The sequence below is a fragment of the Camelus ferus genome, chromosome 2 (assembly GCF_009834535.1).
Source record: "Camelus ferus isolate YT-003-E chromosome 2, BCGSAC_Cfer_1.0, whole genome shotgun sequence".
Taxonomy (NCBI): Eukaryota; Metazoa; Chordata; class Mammalia; order Artiodactyla; family Camelidae; genus Camelus; species Camelus ferus.
Genome location: NC_045697.1, coordinates 20,665,599 through 20,679,388, shown reverse-complemented (window position 1 = coordinate 20,679,388; position 13,790 = coordinate 20,665,599).

Below are 13,790 nucleotides of genomic sequence, written 5' to 3'. Positions count from 1 at the left end.
GTAAAAACTCAAACCAGTGATACAGAGAACAAACCTACATTCATAGTTGAGAATTCATGATGGAAGTTTAAGGGATAATGATCATCAGAAAGAAGAAGAGGATGAACCCTGGATGTGTCAGGGTTAGGACTAGAATAAGAATTGGATTTACCCAGTGCAAGTGTTAGGATAGTGTTAGGTTTGGAGCCACATTATTAGATCATTGAAGTTATTTGAAGAGTCAAGAATAAATGGGAGGAATAAAAATATTCTAATTATTATAGAGAAAATATTTTCTGAAATAAAGAAATCATTGACTCTACAGACAAAAATATCCCTTGATTTGCGTGACTAATTAAGTAAAGGGAACAAAGCCACATTGGAAATATGCTAATGGAATGCTTGACTTTTAAGGAAAATAAAAGAAAAACAAACATTCAATCAACACACAGGCAGAAGAAAAGAGTTTATCAAAATTAAAAATAAAACAAATCACTAAGCTCTGTGCTATGATTTTTGCATATGATCAATTAATTTTCACATAATTGTGAAATTTGTGAAAAACGTCCCGATTTGTTTTCTGAAATAAACATAATCCTGACATCAAAAGTGGTTAACAATAAATGCTTTGTAAAGAACTTGACTGAATTCAATCTGTCTTCATTCCTTATTCTGTTGTAACATTGGGAAATATTACAAATGCATGTCATCTCAGGCTACTGTAAAAAATAATAAAAATTGAAAAAAAAAAAACATAGACTAGGTGGCTTAAACAAGAGAGATTTATTTCCTCACAGTTCTGGAGGCTGGAAGTCTGAGATCAGGAAGCCAGCAAAATAGGGTTCTGGTGAGATCTCTCTGCCTCACTTGCACATGGCTACCTTCTCACTGTGTCTTCATATAGTGCACAGAGAGTGCTCTCTGATGTCTCTTACACTTCTTATAATAACCCTAATTCCATCTAGAGTGCCTCAACTTCATGACCTCATCTAAACCCAATTAACTCCCAACGGCCCCATCTCCTAATACCACAACTCTGGGTGTTACAGCTTCAACATGAATTTTTCAAGGACACATTTCAGTCCGTTGCACTCACCTTCCTCATATATAAAAATGAAATATTAATAGAGCATCTTTAGAGGTTTGCTGTGAAGAGCAAATGAGAAAACAGGTGTAAGGGAGTTAGAGGAGATGCTAGTACATGGTCAATGTTAAATGAGTTCTGGCTAATATTGTTAATTATCTCTGACCATGATCACTTACAAGACATAAAAAAAATGTTTAACAAAATACAAACAATTCAAACCTAGCAGTTATGAAAATAGATGATCAAAAAATCATTTCTTGAATTCAGGGCTTTTTATCATTATTTTATGAAACAATATAATTCATCATATTACTATCTTCATATACACTATCCACATTATCACATTAGGGGATAACAGAAATAGAACTAAAAGGAATTTAAAATATTACTTAGAAAGCAAGGATACTAAAGAACGAAGTCTAAACAATGTGCATCATTCTGAAAGCTTTGAGGCATTCTGATAAAAATGCAGGAAAAAGATAAATACGTTACCACTAGCTAGTAGGATTTAATTCCTCTCAAAAGTGTCAAGCTCTGAAATAATAAAATGCTACTATATTCATTCTCTTAAAGAAAAGCATGTCTGCTTCTTTATAATCATTAATATAGTTGAAAAATTATTACTGTGTTCAAATAAATTGATCATCATCCTGAGAATCAAACTAATTTTTACAAACACTTAGGAATAATTAAATATACTATTATTAATGAAAAGTTTAAAAAATAAGATAATTATTCAGTAAGTGATACAAAAATTTAAAAATTCACTGACCTTTACATATATGCCTAATCAGTTAAACTTTTTTCATCTTATTATATGAACTCGATGTTTTCTAATCCTAAAATGTCATCTATTTAAAAGCAGAGGAAGAGGTCACAAGCCACCTTTTTTTTTCCATGCTGTAACAAATTATCCACAAAATTAGTGGAATAAAACAAACCTAATATAATATCTTACAGTTGTGCAGTTCAGAAATCTGGGGTGAGTCTCACTGACCTAAAATCAGGGTGTCAGTAGGGCCATGCTCATTTTTGGAAGCTTCTATAGGCAAATGGTATCCTTGCCTTTTCTATGTTCTAGAAGATCTCTGAAGTCTTTGGATGAATGTGGGATTCAATACAATCCTCCACTTAACAGTTTTTATACAAACTCCTTGAATAATATCATAAAGTATTCTACTTCATGAACGCTGTACATTTTATTCTATTTTTAAAGAAGGTTTATAATTAATTATCATTCCTGGTTATTTTCTTAAAAACTATTTCTTGAAAGAAAGGACAATTTATAAATATGATTTCAGGTATTCTAAAAATTACGTTTTTCATCTCCACAGGGCTTATAGTCCCTCTGTTTTCAATCTCACCTTGTTTAAGAACCCCAAGACTGAAATATTTTGCTGGAATATCTCTGGAAGTAACTCTAGGATCTCACAGGTGAGTCAACTTTGCTTAACAGTATTGCAAGTATGGAAGGCCGTAAACAGCTGTCTCTGTAGTACACTCTTTTCCAGCTTCTCTCAGAAACTCTAGGTACTGCTGCTGTTAATTTATTTAGTTCCCCATGAGAAAGATTATGCTGACTATGTTGCTAACAATCTTTAGAAATAACCACCTGCCACCACATTGCAATGGAATTAGAAATGGCAGCGGGGGAGAGTGGTATACCTGTTGTCTCAACAAGACGTGCACCACAGCATACAACCTCCTCCTTACAGTCAATAAGACCCAGAGATTACTGCCCTTTAGAGAATCTCAAGTTTGATGGACAATATTCTGTATGAGAAAAAAGAATTGGGAATAGAAAAGAAATTGTTCATTTGTTACAGTGGTGTTACCTTTAATACCTTAACCGTTACAAAAGCACTCAGGATTTTGACAATATTTTGGTTCAAAGATTCAATGAGATATGTAGCAAATAGTGTGGATATAATACTTTGCCTCCAGGAAAACATTGTCAATTTTATATGAATATGAAAATCAAGTGGAACAGAGCATTTACTTTTTTCTCTGATTGAAATACAGGTCATCATATCAAGGGAAATGACTGTCCAAAACAATGGGATTTTTTTTTTGTCATTTTATTTTCAGTTCCATTTACTGGCTTTCAAAGTTGTAACACAAAAACATTTTGCATAAAAAAGTCTCAATTATTTGAGTAATAAACATGTAAAATGGCATACTGTTTAATCTTATCAGACTGATTTGAATAAAAGCAAGTATAGAAATGCTACTCTTGGTATCTGGATATCTAGCATTAAAAGAAATAGCTAATATATCTTTAAAATAGTAAAAACAACTAGATATTTTAAGGGACCAGAGAAAAGATAGTCTCTCAACGATGCTAATATGAGCCACGCAGTTTATGAAGCTGAAAAGGCAATAATTTTGACACCTAAATAACTGACTTCTGTAAAACATCAGGTATTCTCTATTTTTAAATCAAACCATGCATGTTTCATGGATACACTTAATAATAAAGTGAGGCTAAAGAAGGTGGAAAAAGTACTTTGTAAGTGAGCAATGTATTTCAAAGGAAGTGTTCTGTATTGTTTAGTATTTTTAATAAATGAAGTGAGAGGAAATAAAATTCTTATTTGCAGAACATTTTAATTTTATTTTGTTCACACATTTTTATTAACGATACATGTTAAGCACTTCTGGCCTTCTATTTTACATTTCAAAGATATTTATAACAAACAAAGCATAATAAAAGTTTCTCCGATCTGGTAAAATCTTTTATTTCACTGTTAGACTTCAGAATAGTTAAAAACAGAATAAAGAGAGGAACTTGCTGCTATTCACAAAAGCAACCAATATCAATTCGATTATACAGTATCTCTCTAATATATCTATGTATTTCCAGCACACTTTTCATTATATTTTATCATAAACTCTTGACTCCTTTCATTCATCTCTATTTAGAACTATTCTCTTGCACTCTGTAGGAGTTAAATTTATAAAGCAAAAACATTTTTTTTAAACAAAAAAGTAATAGTCTCACTTCTCTCCACCAAAATCCTCAGTTATAGCTATCTTCAAAGCCAGAAGTTCACATACTAATTTTTTGGGGGAAGCCATCTACAGCTGCAAACCACTCTTCAGAAGGACAGTGTGTAGGGTCCAGCCTACTTTCACATTACTGAGGTCTCTGAGTGTCTCATTTTTCTAAACTGAAATGGCAGGACCATCTCCTAGTGTCAAAAGGCCAGAAAAGCCAGAAAAGAGTAGAATTTTGACTTTTCTCTGAGTCCCTCTCTTTTTATGTTGTTAGCTAATTGCTTTGACCTATGAACTTGAGCTTTTAAATTTATGGGCTTTGTTGGCAAAATAGAAAAACAGAAGAGGTAATCTCAAAGTAAGAAGTGCCTGGAGGTGAGTGGTAGATAAGAAAACTGACAATTTTTCTTTTTATCAAAAGAGGTCCAGGCGGGAGAGCAAACAGAAGATGTGGTTTCTAGGTCAAAAATTTTATATGTTTTATACTAGGTAAGACATACTGGAATTTAGATAAAACAAAACAAAAAGAAACCATGTAACTTCTGAAATTGTCTAATTTGTAGAAGGCTACTGGTACTTTTGGTAACTGGAAGAAATTTCACTCAATAATTATGTATTACATGCCTAATTAATTTGCATTTTTCTGTTTGCATGCGGGGTTAAGGATTTTTGTTCTTATGTATTTGTGTTCATTAAAATGCTTCATGCCTATTAAAATTTTAAAGAATAGTCTTTTGATTTGTTCTTTGGCCATGAACATTTATTAAAGGAGAAAACATTTTTTTCTGTGATTTATTATTAATTACAGTGTAATTATCAAAAGCTGAATAATTTTGAGAGAAGGAAAATATAAATGTGTGTATGGGGGGGGCGTGTTTCACTAAGTAAATGTATTGTAGATGTCTTCCTTTGCTAGTTACCAAATAAACTGTATTATTTTTTCAGAAGATCTGTAAGTATAGTTTTAAGCTTTGTATTCCGAGATGCTTATTGACACACAAAACAAAAGAGTGTGAATTTCACCAGTGTACCTATTTTTAAGTGATTGATGAAAATATGCTGTGAAATTTCTATTCCTTATGACACAAAGTTTCAGGGGGCAGTCCTGGTAGCTACCCCAAATTAACATTTGTCTCCTCCAGAGACTCGTTAAAAAGTGGCACAAAGAAAAAAGAATATCTGTAACAATGAATTAAGGAATACTATTTGCAGCGGTAAAAATTTCATATAGTTTTAGGAAATACATATTGGTATGATTCTCATGCATGAGAGCAATTTCTTGTCAAGTATAAATTGCAAGGCTTCTGCAAGCCTACAGGGGGTTTACATGTGTAGCATCTTTTCAGCACAACAATGTGTTTGACTCAACAAAAACAATGTCTTTAAAAGGGACATATAGAAAAGTAGCTACAAGCTTTAATGGTTTTCTGCAATAAAATGCCAATTAAGCTTTGAAACTGATACCTTATGTGGAACCTTTTTATATAGCTCTCCCAGTCCTCTGGATATGGTAGGCTTTGGTAATGTTGATATGACATAAAATTTATCACTTCCATCTGGCTTTTCTCAACCGAATTTCTCATATGAATCACAGAAAAGATAATGCGTAGAGTGACTATTTTATTGATTTTCTCAAGGTTGATTCATAACTATTATACTAGATGTATAGGAGAGAAGTTAATTTGTTATGCCAATGGGCGTTTTAGGATACTAAGGCTTAATTTTCTCAAGAAACAGCAGTTGAGAAAGCTTGAGAGTTTTACTCTTAAAAGGACATACCATTAATGTCCTTTTGCCCTTTTGATATAAACTAAAAATGATACAGGCAGTACTGTAGATGTGCAGAAATATGGCTGTGGCCAATGAGAAGGAAGGATCTACTGTCATTCTATAACATTTGAAATATGTGTCATCTATCTTTCAATGTCAAATCTATTAAATCTTTCACCAAAAACTGCCATTGCTAAACTGGACTAGTATTGTAATTGGTATAATTGCTGATCTGCTTTTTTTCTTTTACAATTTTTAAACTAAATTAATATTGTTGTACAATATCATAAATTACAGGTGTATAATATAGTGATTCACAATTATTAAATGTTATACTCCATTTATAGTTATTATTTTTAAAAAGCTGGCTCTATTCCCCATGTTGTACAATATATCCTTGTAGCTTATTTTTTACCTAATAGTTTGTGTCTCTTATCCCCCTACTTCTACAGTGCCCTTAAATGGGAGTCAAAGTTTGACAAACGTTTTCAATTCCGCGTGTTTTTTTTTTCCCTTTTGTCAGCCTCTAACAAAATCAATTCATTTGTTCACTCCAACAAATATTTACTAAACACACGTGGCTTGACAGGCACTGTTCTAGGCATTGAAGATTTAAGAAATAAAATAAACCTCTGTTAATCTTCAAAGGACAGAGTAGGAGTGAGGACTGGAGATCGAGAAACTGATAGAACAAAATGTAAGATTTCAAGAGTAGAAGCAAGGAATAGAAGCAAGAAGCTAGAGAATTGTGTTGAGATACTGGCGGACCAATTGTGGCTTTGACCAGCCATTAAGGTCAAGATAAACAATCAGAAGTTAGATATATTACGAAGATGAAATCAACAGAAATTCCTGATAAACTGGAAGTGGGCTGTGAAAGAATGAGAGAGGTCAAATAAACTGCCATCTAAAGAATATCGCTTCCCATCCGGTTCTACAAGAAAGAAGCCACTAGCCACTGCAGACACTGACCTTCAAAACACCCTGAAAGGAGTTCAGGGTAGAGATCAGGAATGAGGCACTCTGTGCTGTGGGAAAAAGTGGCAGAATAGGTCTTCAGATAGTTAGATATTTTCAGAAGAGGATTTTTGTGAGCCCAATGTCTTGCATCTTCTCATATCTGGAAAAGCACTAAAATCACTAACAGAGACATCTGCTCTTTGTGACTGACAACAACTAGCCCCCATGCCCGGCCTCTGCCAAAATGTGTGCTTCATTGCACTTGTCCCCCCCACCCCTTTACTCAAATCATATCTATACGGTCCTCTCCCCACCCTGTGGAGAAGTTCCTCAGAGTTACCTAAGAGGCTGTCTCCTGGGCTATACTCCTCATTTTGCTCCAAATAGAACTTAACTCACAACTCTCACATTATATATTTTTTGTTTTTCATTGACAAAACTAAAAGGAACTTTGAGTGTAGATTCCTTATACCCAGATGAGTATCTTCTGGGTAGCCGATGACAGTTTTATAATCATAACCAACTAAAAATAAGTAACATGAAACAGAATGTCTGGCCCCAATTCTCTTCACATATAGACTCTTTTCTACATGATCATTAGATGGGAGTGCTGGAACATAAAGGCAGGTTCTATATTGTGAGCATTGTACCCTATAGGAGCTACATGTCCTAGTGATTTCTTCTGATCATTTTAATTTGAACTCAGAATATAACAGCCATCCCACAAGTCTCTGAAGTAGTAATATTAGTATTTTATCATTTTTGTTCCTAAGCCAGCCATATCATTAAGAATTCTTTAACAATCCTGAGACTGATTCTAAGATAATCTCTTATGAGAGTCCATAATTAATATAAGTAATAATCTTACTGATATATACACAGTATAATAATGCATATTTTTGAATATGGTACTTTTTTAAAAAACTGCAAAAATGGTAAATTTCAGCACATAGTAAAATAAATGATTAACCAACAACGTCAATGAAAAGTTAGTTTCATTCAATAAGAGTTCTTTTACTGTTTCCTTTCACTAGCTGTTTACTAATAGTAAGTATTTGTTTTAGGATATTTACCTCTAAATTCTTATTTATTTTCCCAAGAAATGCAATGCTGTTATCATCAAATTGAGAGTGCAAATTGCTAATCTGAATTCTCCTTTTCTTTGCCTGCTCTGAATTTTAGCAGTAACCCTGAAAATGTTTTTAAGGCTTCATTGGTAAAATTGTCTTCAATGAAGTTATAATTAGTAAACTAGCATTTTAGAGGGTATGTATATATATGACATTTAATATAAAGGCTAACATAAAAAGAATGAAAATATAACATGAATCAAGCAAAATATAGTACTATGTATTTAAATTAAATGCATGATAAAACAAACCTTGTATCTTCTTCTATTTCCAGTCAGTAGTTTTCCTTTTTCCCAATAACTGCATTAATAAAACTTATTAGTGAATGCTTATAGCTGAAATTTATTTTCAGAGACAAAACAAGAGATGAGGAATAAGTTAGGTGGTAAAGCAGAAACTATGATCCTCTGTTTTAAAATGTTGTCATAATATGCATGTGATATATTTGCCTCAAGTTATGCCTAGAAAAGAACAAGGGACTGTTATCCTGATTCTAATAAGTAAAACAAGCCAGATACATTATACATTTGTAGTTTTTTGTTTGTTTGTTTGGGTTTTTTGTTGCTGTTTCTTTTTTAATTATTAGGGGAATAGAACATTACAGAACTAAGTTCAAAAAGTGATGAATGAGCCCTTGAGAAAGAGAACTGCAGCTGTATTGTGTGTGGCTATAACTGAAATTAATTACATAGCATCAAAACCTATGACTACTTTGGGAAAAATCTTACAAAATATGTACAAAATTTGTATGCTGCAGGCTATAAACTAGTGATGTGAAAAATCAAAGAAAATCTAAATATATTTAGATATAGAGATATACCTTGTTCATGGATTATAAAAGATATACCTTGTTCATGGATTATAAAAAGCAGTATTTTCAAGAGTCTCAATGCAAGTCCAATCAAAAGTCCAGCAAGCCTTTTGTAGAAATTGCCAAAATAATTATAAAGTTTATATCACAAAACAAAGGACTTAGAATAGCCAAAAAAATTTTTTTGAAAATGAGAGATAAAGTTGGAGCACTCATACTACTTGATTTCAAGACTTCCTATAAAGGTACTTATTCCAATAGCATGACATATGGTAGAAAAAAAGACCAATGAATGGAATAGAGATTCAAGAACTAGAACCACATATTTATGGTCAGTTAATAGCTAATGGAGAAAGGATAATTTTCTCAACATACAGAACAGATACATTTAGCCATCAATACACACGCACAAACACAAACACACACACACACACACACACACACACAAAGTGGCCCTTACATCATACCACAAAGGAAAAACAAAAACAAAACTTGAAATGAATCATAAGCTCAAAACCATGAAAATTTTCTAGAAAAAAAAATCTTTATGACCCTAGGTTAGGAAAACATTTCTTGGAAGTTAAAAGGCAGTAATAATTTCCATAAATGGATTTCAGTAGAAATTTAAGTCACTTGTTGTTCAAAAGACACTGTTAAGAGAATAAAAAGATAAGACACAGACTTAGAGAAATTGTTTCCAAAACACATATCTGAAAAAGAATTATGTCCAGAATATGTAATGAACACCCAAGATTTAATCAGATAAGAATCAAATTTAAAAAGACAAGAGATTTAAGCAAACACTCCACTAAAGATATATATCATATATCCATGAGTGCAAATGGTTTCATGAATATATGCTTGACATGAATAGTAATTACGGAAATATAAATTAATTCTGTAATAACTAATGCAAATGCATACAGAAACAATATAATATACAGCATTGTGTTGCATATAATACACAATTAATGTATAGATCAATTCCTCATGATTCCATAATGAGATACCATTGTATTTGGACCAGAATGGCAACAAAAAAACAAAGCAAAACAAAAAACTAGCATCAGTATTGGTACTGCCATGTGCTGGCAATGATGTGCAGTAATTTGAACATTTTGACATTTCACATGGCAATATAAAGTGAAATAACCACTTTGAAAAATAATTTGGTGGGTTTTTTTTTGATTAAACATATATAGTTGCCACACCACCCAGTCAATCTACAGCTAGGTATTTCCTAAGAGAAATGAAAACCCATGTTGTCCCAAAAACCTGTACAGAAATGTTTATAACAACTTTATACTCTCCAAAAAAAATCCAAATCAATCTAAATATCTATCATGACTTATCCCTCAGGAAGCTGTACTACATCTATAAAATTCAATACTATTAAGCAATTAAAAGGACCAAACTGCCAATAAATGCAACAACATGGATAAGTCTCAGAAGTTTTACACTAGGCAGAAAAAGCCAGACACAAATTCTTACATTTTATATGGTCATTATTTTTTATTATTGAAGTATAGTCAGTTTACAATGTGTCAATTTCTAGTGTATAGCATAAAGCTTCAGTCATATATATATGTACATATATTCACTTTCATACACTTTTTCATTATAGGTTACTACAAGATATTGAATATAGTTCCCTGTGCTATGCAGTATAAGCTTGTTGTTTATCTATTTTATATATACCAGTTCATATCTGCACTTCGCAAACTCCCACCCAATCCCCACCCTATTCCCTTCCCACCCCATTTCCTTCTGGTAACCATAAGATTGTTTACTATGTCTGTGAGTCTGTTTCTGTTTTGTAGATAAGCTCATTAGTGTCTTCTTTTTTCTTTTTTTATATTCCACATATGAGTGATATCATGTGGTATTTTTCTTTTTCTTTCTGGCTTACTTCACTTAGAATGACATTCTCCAGGTCCATCTATGTTGTTTAAATTGCATTATTTTATTCTTTTTATGGCTGAGGAGTAATCCATTGAATAAATATACCATGACTTCTTTATCCAGTCATCTGTTGATGGACATTTATGTTGTTTTCATGTCTTGGCTATTGTATATAATGCTGTTATGAACATTGGAGTGTATGCATCTTTTCAAATTAGATTTCCCTCTGGATATATGCCCAGGAGTGGGATTGCTGAATCATGGAAAGTCTATCTTTAGTTTTTTGAGGACTCTCCATATTGTTTTCCATAATGGCTGCATCAAACTGCATTCCCACCAACAGTATACAAGAGTTCCCTTTTCTCCATGCCCTCTCCAGCAATTATCACTTGTGGAATTTTTAATGATGGCTATTCTGACTGGTGTGAGGTGATACCTCATTGTAGTTTTGATGGACAGCTGCATGTAAATCAGTGAAGTTACAACATTCCCTCACATCTCATACAAAAATGATCTCAAAATGGCTTAAAGACTTAAACATAACAAGACGCTATAAACCTTCTAGAAGAAAACATAGGCAAAATAACTTCTGGCATGAATCTTAGCACTGTTCTCCTAGGGCAGTCTACCTACACAATAGAAATAAAAGCAAAAATAAACAAATGGGACCTAATTAAGTTTATAAGCTTTTGCACAGCAAAAGAAACCATAAGCAAAACAAAATGACTACCTACAGAATGGGAGAAAATATTTGCAAATGATACGATTGACAAAGGTTTAATTTCCAGAATGTATAAACAGCTCATACAACTTAATAAGAAATAGCAACCCAATACAAAAATGGGCAGAAGACCTAAACAAGCAGTTCACCAATGAAGACATACAAATGACCAATAAGCATGTGAAAAAATGCTCAGTATCACTAATTATCAGAGAAATGCAAATTAAAACTATATGGTCAAAAAAAAACTTCTAAAAAATTATCAGTACACATCATGCATCTTACAAAATTTCAGATAATTTGACCTGGTTTAATTCCACTCAAAAAAAAAAAAACTTTATGGTCTATTTTTTTTGACATTATATAAAAGACAAAACTGTAGGGAAAAATCAGAAAAAAATATGTAAAGTATCCTCATATGTCTGGAAATATAAAATGTTTTATAAAGTGAGGAAAGGGAAGATGGCACATCAAGAAATAAAAAATAAATCATTTGCCTTAAAAAAAATAACTATCCCTTCAGTTTTAGAAGCAATAGCTTATATTTAATCATGTAAAGAAAATTTTGAGTTATAGTTTTAAAAAGATTATTGAATTTAGCCTTAGCCTTTGCTGAGGACTTCCCAGTTAGACTCAGTATTTCGAATATGCCTTTAACTTTCTATTCTACTTTTATTTTGTAATTCTGCCATACAGCTACACTAGTGTACAACAAAGATTGGTAGTGATAAAATATTTAAATACTAGTTGATTCATCAAATATATTTTGATGATTTTTAATTTGTAATTATCCTTAAAATATAAATGGATTAGAAAGAATTAACAAAGTCATTTGTAATAAGAGATTACATACTATCAGAAGAGAAAATACTCTGGGCTGTGGTTGGTTTTATAGAGTTATTTGAAGTATATGATCAAATTTTTATTTATACCTTATTGCCAATATAAAGTTTTTTATATTTTAAAACAGGTGTTTTCATTGAAAAATATTTGCCATCTTACTGCATGCTTTATGCCTCCTCATTCTCTCCAAAAAAAATGTTCTGTGTATTTCACTGCTTCTATTTACTTTCATGCAAAAAATATAATATAGTTGGAAACATCATAAACTTACTTACTGAGTGAATAGATTGAATATGATTCTTAGAATTTTTTAAACAAGGCTTTACATTTACTGGACCAGTGTATTATGTCATAAAATCAATGATGCACTGAAGCCAGCTCGTCCTGGCTCACGAGAGCTGAGCATTCATTTTTCAGGAATATTGCTTGCTGGCTGCTAAACGCAGACATTATTAAAGATTAATTACACAAATTTACTCCTAAATGTATTACACTAAAAAAATAAAATCTCAAAACTCATCACTTCCTGATCGTTTTTCTCTGTTTTATCATTAATTTAGGTCCATGATTATTTATGTATAGTTCATGTGTACAGTGAAATAACATACACTGATGTGCCATTGTGCAACCTTTCCAATTCCACTTTCAGCAGTGTCATATTGGCAGCTAGAAATTGGCTATTGTGGGAATACTTACATCATAAAAAGAGAAAATGCCATATTTTTAAAAAATACAGTTGTTAAATATGTGTCAGCACACTGCTACATGAAGCCCTGCTTTTAGATGCCTGCTCTGTAATAAGCACAGTTACTACAAACACAAAAATAAATAGGCTGTCTGCCCTAATGGCAAATACAAGATAAGAAGACTTTAAGAGAGGTCAGGACAAGATGGCAAATCAAGAAGACCCTGAGCTCACCTCCTCCCACAGGCACAACAAAATTACATCTATTTATAGAGTGACTATTGATAAGAAGCACCTAAAGACTATCAGAAAAAAATCTTTGACAACTAAAGATACAAAGAAGGAGCCACAATAGAGACAGTTAGGAGGGGCAGAGACATTTTATAGTCGAGGCCCATAACCCTGGTTGGGAAACCCACAAACAGGAGGATAATTACAGTTGCAAAGATTCATCCCAAGGAGAGAGGGTCACGAGCCCAATATTGAGTTTCCCCGCACAGGGGTCCTGCCTAGAGAAGACAAGCGCCCCTCCCCAGAAGGAGGCCAGCAGGGCTTACTTTTGAGAGAGCCAGAGGGCTGTAGGAAATAGAGATGCCACACTTAAAAGGTGCACAAAAATTCTCACATGTTCCCTCTCATATGGGAAATTAATCTTCAACAAAGGAAGCAAGAATATACACTGGGGAAAAGACCACCTCTTCAATAAATGATGTTGGAAATACTGGGCAGCTGCATGCAAGTAATCAAACTGCTATTTTCTCACACCACGCACAAAAATAAATTCAAAATGGGTAAAAGATTTATGAATAAGATCTGTAACCATAAAACTTCCAGAAGAAAATATAGGCAGTGTACTCCTTGACGTTATTTTTAGTATTATTTTTTATATATGTCTTCTCAGGCAA